General features: G+C 45.8%; 1 protein-coding gene across 4 annotated transcripts in view; it reads left to right on the top strand.

Moving 5' to 3' along the window:
* Positions 1-385: 385 nt before the first annotated feature.
* Positions 386-8,068, top strand: part of ADGRG2 (adhesion G protein-coupled receptor G2) — a 71,270-nt gene continuing 63,587 nt past the window's right edge. For 3 of the 4 annotated variants that reach the window (XM_068144743.1, XM_068144742.1, XM_068144739.1), the window contains exon 1: positions 386-540. The gene's annotated coding sequence lies outside the window, so the exon portion shown is untranslated. Of the gene's footprint in view, positions 541-953; positions 1,073-8,068 lie in introns of those variants that run through there. The other variant, XM_068144740.1, reaches the window with a different exon arrangement.

The following is an 8,068-nucleotide window of genomic DNA, read 5'->3' as shown; positions in this document are numbered from 1 at the left end:
CCCGGTTAATTCTGTGAAAGTGTCCTGTCCACCTAGCCGGTACCGTTTCGCTGCCTCCAACCTGCCTCCGGCCAGCCGCACCTCTCAGCATCTGCCCCACCAGGCTGCGCTTGCCACATGGGTCCGGGACGCCGCCCGCACCCGCGGGGCCGCCGGACGGGGAGGCACCCCGCAGCCGCAGCCCCTGCCGGGCCCGCCTTGCTGAGGGGGGCGCGGGGGCCGCTCCCAGACGGCCCCGCCGGTCCCTGCCGCGCGGAGCTCCCCCTCGGCTGGCTCCTCGCAGCACCTCCCTCGTCTGCCTCCGCCCCCTGGCTGCGTCCAGCCGCTGCCCCAGCTGCCGGGGCTGGCGGCCGAGTCCGCTCGCACCCAGTGCCGAGCGGGCAGACGGCAGGGAGCGGGACGGGACGGGCGGTCCCACGGGGCCAGGTGAGCGCCTGCTGGGCTCGCAGGGGCAGAGGCGGCGGGCCCTCGAGTGCCAGGAGGGACCCGCACCGCGTCCAGCTGACAAAGTGTGAGTCGCTCTGCGCTGCCGGTCTTGAGGTGAGCGAATCTCCGGGGCCGGGCGGCAGAGGTGCGCGGTTCTGTCGGGGCTGGGCGGCAGAGGTGCGCGGCTCTGTCGGGGCTGGGCGGCAGAGGTGCGCGACTCTGTCGGGGCTGGGCGGCAGAGGTGTGCGGCTCTCTGGGGTTGGGCTTTCCCGCCGACCCTCCCCGGGGTCCAGCGGAAAGCTGCCTGCATGGCTGGTGGTGGCGGGCGGAGGAGGGCAGGTCAAGGAGCTTGGTCGTCTGCAGCCAAAACCCACGGCTCCCGCTTGGTCACGGAGCGGCACTTATGGGTTGGTTTCGCCTGCTGGAGGGAGGTGCAGTCCCGGGGTGGGGGGGAGGCTGAGGGGAGATCCGCCCGCCAGCGCAAGGCGCGCCATGGGATCGGGGCGGGGTCCGCCTGCGGCCGGGACCGTTGGGGGCCGCTGGGACTGGCGGCAAGGCCGGTGGGGTGTGGGCGTGAGGCGACGGTAAGGGGCTGCGGGGACACGTCTGCGAGGTCGTCTTGAAGGGAGATTGCTCTTTGTAACAGGTACATTTCTCGCTGCTTCCGGTGGAAGGGTATCTTTGCGGTTTCCAGCCTTATTTTAAGCGCTTAATCCATGGTGACACAAAAATCAGTGAGGTGTTTAAATCAGCTTAAAAGTTTTGAGTGAGGCGTGGGTAGGGTTTGAATGAGGTTTGCGATAAGGAGCAAGGGCAGCGTCCCGTGGGGACGGTGTTTCTAGGCTGGGTCAGGTTTCGCTCTCGCGTTTGCAGTGGCAATGGGCGTTGGGGATATGTTCAGCTCAAGAGTTTCTGGTGCTTGTTTCTCCGACAGTCTGCAAAGTAACCGGTATCACCGCTACTGAAAATGTCTTCAGTCACCTGTTGCGCACAATCTTTGTTTTGGTTTACTTTGGGTCTTTTTTTTGTCATGTCCCTTTACACTGGCAAAGTGTACTTGAAGCATCCTTTCCCTGCTGTGTTTATTTTCTTATTTGCTTTGCAAATAGAATCATAAATAGATAGGCCTTGTCATCCGTGGGTAGTATTTGTGACTAAACTCCGTTGCTTTTGCTGTGTGATTATCTTGCGCTGATTTATGTGGAAATGTTGAAGAAATGTTTGTCGTCTAACTCAGTAGCCTTCCACAGAGATGCCTGCCCAGCAAATTAAACATGTGCAAGCCCGGGCTGGTTTTGACTGACGTGAAATCACTTATAGTAATGCTTTTACTTATAGTAAAATGAGCTTCAGCATGAGCTAGGCAAGCAGATCTAAATGTTACCCCGCCTCAAAGCAGGTTAGTTGAGTCTTGAGCTCTGCCACTTGTGCTGAGAAGGTAAAGCTGCTGTTGTCTGTCTTTACTCCAAACACCTTTCTTCCTTTTGCTGGCATAGGCTAATTGTACATCATCATTAGTTCTGTGCAAGTTGATGTTCCTGTTCTTATGCTTTAAACTTACAGCTGTAGCCCTTGCTTCCCAAGCTGGAAAGTACACTAAGTTGGGGAAACAAGCAGGATTTGGTCCTCTGCCATGTGACGAGATAGCTGTTTGCTGAATTGAACTAAAGAACAGAATACTTGGCTTTGCTTGGGATGCCCTCCAAGTAATTTGTCTTGACAGGGGAAGCACATTTAGTGATAAAGACAACCTAAAGTGAAATGCTTTGGAAGAAGCTGCAGGAAAGAACTTGCCTGTAAACAGAGTTTGCTCACATCTGAATTGGGGCCACAAGATTTTCTACTTACACTGCAAGTTGCTATTAGGTTACTTCTGCTGTGGCAGTCAGACAGCAAATGAACTAATGGTAGCAGTATCTTTAGTAATATTACTTAAGTGTTGTAATATTGCTTTACTAACTAATGTTAGTAGTATCTATTACTATTACTCCAGTATCTTAACATTACTGAGTAATGGCAGTAGTATATTAATGTTGCTTTAGTATCTTAGTATTTCTTTACTAATGCAGTGGTATCTATTACTATTACTTTAGTGGCTTAATTTTACTTAACTAATATTAGTAACATCTAATAACATTAGTATCTTAATATTACTTTACTGACTAATGTTAGTAGTATGTTAACATTACTTCAGTAGCAATATTTCTTTACTAAAGTCAGTAGTATCTATTGCTATTACTTTAGTGGCTTAATATTACTTTACTGACTAATGTTAGTACCTGTTAGTATTACTTAATAACTAATGTTGGTGGTATCTTTATTAATATTACTTTAGTATCTTAATGTTACTTCACTGACTGATGTTAGTAGTATCTTTATCAATATCACTTTAGCATCTTAAGGTAATTCTACAGATCAGATGGAGCCTGTGAGCATGTCTTTCAGCGCCTTCCAAATGTAGTCTTAAACTTCTATACACTAACAGAAACTGCCTCAAATGAGAGCTAGCTGAAGAGAGGTAAAGCACTGAGTTCCCATTCTCAAGTTAATGGCTCAGCTTAGAAAGTTTTAGTCAGGTCTTCCGCTGATAACTAGGATGCTGGCAGACTGAGAAAGTTTTGGGCTTCATGAGAGAATAACTGTTGTTAAGTTTGGACAATTTTTAGTGCTTAATCTGTAACATGATCAGTGGCCTTGGCTAGCACATTGTAACTTTAAAACCAATCGCTACACTTGAGTTTGGAATTTGAGGTTTTCAGTGAAATCATAAATTAGATTATCTGAAGGCCAAAATTAGGGTAGCTCATACAAATAATCTGACTGACTTCAATGGAAGAATTGGCCTGAATAATGCTTGCCATTTGTCTTGAAGTGATAAATGTTCCGCTTGGTAGTGTTATTGTTATGTCTAGGTTCAAATAAAACCTTTGCTCTTTCTTCTATTTTTCATAGGCCTGGATTTAGAGAATATTAGTTTTCTTGCTGGACACTGGTAGGTACTACTCATCTTGTGAGCAATAAAGGTGCAGAGTGAATCATTTCATGTTTATTAGATAGATGCTTTGAATTATGAAGGTCTTGTGGGGTTTTTTTTCCATTCATAAATTTCCGGTGCAATAACAGTTTGGCAGATGATGGAAAGATAGATTTATGTAACTATTTGGTAATTAATAGGACTGAATTATTTGGGAGTCCTGAATTCTTTTGAAGCCAAAAGATCTTTGAAATGTATTGTTGTTCAGGGTGAACAAAAGATCCTTTGTAGTTGACATAGGAAATCAAAGACAAAGAAATGGATCTCAAACTCCTCCCTGCATGAGTCACATGGATTTGTTTCCAGCTGTGAGCTGAACATCTTGAATACCACAGGTGGTCAACATGTTGAGTGTCACTCACATCGACTCAGGGACAGTTTCATTGCAGGCAATGTGTAGTGGAACTGATAAAGATTTTGGAAGTGTATTTGGCAGGGCAGATCCCAGCCTCAGCATTTTCTGTTTTTCTTTTGTTGATATGTGTAGTCCAGGAATCTAATTATTGTTTGACACAACAGCCACTTTTCAGCCAATGTCATATTAAAACAGTGATGTTCTCCTGGCCTAGGTCCTCCTGTACTGGCTACTGAAATAAATTTGTTCTGTGCTCAACATCTCATGCCAAAAAAAAAATGTAGTTTGCAACATGAGTGGCTTATTTTTGCTTGCTTTAAAAGAAGATTGTAGAATGTCAGCTATACTGGACGAGACAGTGAATGGAAAATAAATAGAATCATAGAATTATTTTGGTTGGAAAAGACCTCCAGGATCAGTGAGTCCAGCCATCAATGCAACACCTCCATGCCTGCTAAACCATGTTCCCAAGTGCCATGTCTACATGATTTTTGACCACCTCCAGGGATGGTGACTCCAGCACCTCCCCGGGCAGGTTGTTCCAATGCCTGACGACTCTTGCAGGAGAGAAATTGTTCCTCATGTCCAACCCAACCCCCCCCTGCTGCAGCTTGAGGCCGTTTCCTCTTGTCCTATCACTTGCTCTTTGGGAGAAGAGACCAACCCCCACCTGGCTCCAACCTCTTTTCAGTGAGACTACTTAAAATGTGCTTTCACTCTGTAGAATTTAGAGGAAATTACTAGAATTTATTAATTATTTTTTTGTAGTTCATATTATTTATGCTTTCTGAAATTTGCATGAGATGAGAGGCCCCATCCCTGGAGATATTAAAAGTCAGGCTTGACAAGGCTCTGAGCAGCCTGATCTAGTGGAGTATGTCCCTGGTCACTGCAGGGTGGTTTGACTAGGTGACCTTTGGAGGTCCCTTCCAACCCAAACCATTCTACAATTCTATGAGTATCTTTATTTCTCTTGCACCAAATGAATTATGGGCATAAGCTGGGTGAATGGGTTTCTGCTAATACTTGTCAATATTTGGTAGTCTGAGGGACTTTATTGTATCATTACTTATTTATAGAATAATCCAAGTATTCATCTAGCTTGAATTAAAAACTCTTTTCATTTTTTCACCCTTATCTATGTTTCCAAGCACGTCCAAAGAAGGGCCACGAGGATAAGCAGAGGGCTGGAGCTCCTCTCCTATGAGAACAGACTGAGGGAGTTGGGGTTCAGTCTGGAGAGGAGAAGGCTCCAAGGAGACCTAATTGTGGCCTTCCAGGTTCTGAAGGTGGCTACGGGAAAGCTGGGAAGGGACTTTTTAGGGTGTCAGGGAGTGATAGGACTGGGGGCTATGGATCTAAAATAGAGGAGGGGAGATTTAGATTAGACATTAGGAAGTTGTTCCCCACGAGGGTGGTGAGACACTAACACAGGTTGCCCATGGAGGTGGTGGAAGCCTCACCCCTGGAGGTTTTTAAGGTCAGGCTGGATGTGGCTGTGAGCAACCTGCTGTAGTGTGAGGTGTCCCTGGCCACGGCAGGGGGGTTGGAACTGGGTGATCCTTGAGGTCCCTTCCAACCCTGACAATTCTGTGATTCTGTGACTCCTAAACCTGTCTTTCACATGAAGACCAAGGTGCCAAAGTGACTGTATTTTCTTAGGCTGTGTGGGGTAGTGATGCCTTATTCCTAAGCAGAGTTTTAGTGGGACTTGACCAGGTGCTCAGTGCAGCCATCTTTCAAAACTGATGAGCTCTACTTCTTTGGTACAAGCTTAATTTTGATCATTGAGCTGTTGATTAGAATAGTGTGAGAGGTTGTTTAAGAGGGGAAAAAAACCCGAAAGCCAACCACCAGCCAACCAACCAAACAAAATCTCTACTAAGTATTCTGCTTCTTAGCTTCCAGACAAGTGTTAACAGCTCCAACTGCAAGGTCTAGGATACCTGTGAAGTCCATGAAGTGAAGCTTTGGATGAAATCCCAGTATGATTTCTTTTTTAGGGTGCTGCTGTCCAAGCCAAGAGAGCATGGGAAGGAAAGTGTAAACTGAGCAGAAAGAGTTATTTATTCTCCCCCTCTTCCTGCTCTCCTCCTTACAGTAAAATGAAGGAAATGAAGGTCTCATTTTTTACAAGTAGGAAAATTGCAATCATGAGCTGAACAGTTGTCTTTTTGGCATGTCTGCTTGTGCAGGGTTTGTCCTGGCCCTCACTTGATTCCTTTCAGCCTGCTTACATTGTTCACAGCTTTAAATATTCCAGCTTGAGGAAAGTTTTTGTCTTTCTTTTTCTCTCTCTATCCAATTCAGGTCCTGTTACTGAATGTAAAGGTTTTGCAAAACTTCAGATTTGTCTGGGTTTTCTCTGCTTATATCTTTGCACACCCTTCCTCCTCCCTTTCACATAGCTCAAGGTGCATGTCTGGCATTCCTTTAATTAATGTCAAATTAAAGGCAGTCTTTGTTATACTTTGTCTTCTGTTTTGCAGAGCACTTCTCTTATTTCCCTCCCATGGATGCTATGCACCTCTCTACCTCTCTATTAACAAAAATGTAAACAACCTGCTTGTAGTTGAGGTAACCAGACTGGAGACAAACAGAACTATTTTATTGCATGTCTGCTTCTTATGCATCATCAGTACAGTGTAAACTCTTTGTAGAAGCCTGCTGAGGTGGTGTCATTGAAGGGCTTTATAGTTTACTTTGGAAGATTTGAAAGAGTGTGTAGATAATGCAGCTCTCCCGGGGGAACACACCAAGCACAAGAGGATATCCTGGATAGCGTAAAACTTTCATTAAGAACCAGAAAGAGGCCTCTTGCTCATCTCCTAGGTGACTTCTGGATATGAGGAAGTGAAACACAGCCAGCCTGGCTAAGGGGGAAGAGGAACTTGCTTGACGTTGCCCTCATGTCCATTTGTGTGCTAGGTGCAACAACACAAGTTACTGTAAGAGAATTAAGTACCAAAAGTACTTTTTGGCACTGAGGTCAGCAGTGGAGAGCCATGAATTAGCACATTGCACTGGTGAATCCACTTACACCAACATTAATGATTAAGCTTACACTTGGACATCAATCTAAGGGGAAATCAATGAGCTGAACTGAGGGCGGATGTTGGTTTGCACAGCTTGGGATTTATAAGGTAAAATGAGATTTAAAAACATCTTTCTAGTACCAATATCCTGCAGCAATCTAAGGACTACAAAGATGATCCAAAGAGGGCCACAAAGATGATCCAAGGGTTGGAACATCTCTGCTGTGAGGACAGACAGAGGGAGCTGGGGGTGTTCAGCCTGGAGAAGTGAAGACTCTGGGGGGATCCTGAAGGGATCCTCCAGGAAGGCTGCAGAGGGACTTTTCATGAGAATGTCCAGAGAGAGGACAAGGGGGAATGGTTTGAAGATGAGGCAGAGCAGGGTTAGACTGGAGCTGGGGAAGAAGTTGTTCAGTGTGAGGGTGATAAGACTCTGAAATAGGCTGCCCAGGGAGGCTGTGGCTGCCTCCTCCTTGGGGGTGTTGAAGACCAGGTTGGATGAGGCCTTGAGCAGCTGAGTCTAGCTGAGAGGTGTCCCTGGGCATAGTGGGGAGGTTGGAGGAGATGAGCTCTGAGGTCCTTTCCAACCTGAGCTATTCTGTGATCCAGTGACTAAGCAAAAGAATGGTTTTCTTGGAGAGATCCTCCTCCTGTTGATTGCTGTGAAGGACTGAAACAGTGAGCTGTGAGTCTTGCAGAGGATTGATGTCTGTAGCTAAGTGGCTTGCTGCTTTCTCTGATCCAACTTATTAAAAATAAACCACTTTACTGCTCTCAAAGATTTTAAGATTGATCTCAGGACAACATGTTTGGAAGGCCCTTGAACTGACTCCACCATTGCAGCTGGAGGACAAGTCAGTGTGCTGCATGAAGTGACTGCGTGTAGAACATTGCAGCCTTTGATCCACTGCAGAAAATTAATGAAAACCAAGCTATTATCAGGCAGTAATAACCTTATTGCTGCCTGCTGGAAAAAAAAAATGCTTTAAAAAACCCCTACCCCAGTGGAACAACATTTTTTAAACTCAATGGTGTTACTTCTGCTGTTAAGTCAGTGAATCCTCCAAGTGCCAAAATTCACAGTGACCTAAGACTTTCCAACATAAATGTCCTCCCTATTACATCTGGCTTGCTGCAGCCAACATTTAAAAATAACATAAAAAACTTTACTACATTTTGGTTCCAGTCTGGAAAAATAGAAGGGGTTGATGGAAGAAG

The sequence above is a fragment of the Melanerpes formicivorus genome, unplaced genomic scaffold (assembly GCF_026170545.1).
Source record: "Melanerpes formicivorus ecotype bairdi unplaced genomic scaffold, bMelFor1.0.p_v2 SCAF_11, whole genome shotgun sequence".
NCBI classification, from domain to species: domain Eukaryota; kingdom Metazoa; phylum Chordata; class Aves; order Piciformes; family Picidae; genus Melanerpes; species Melanerpes formicivorus.
This window is presented reverse-complemented; position numbering and strand designations above follow the sequence as displayed.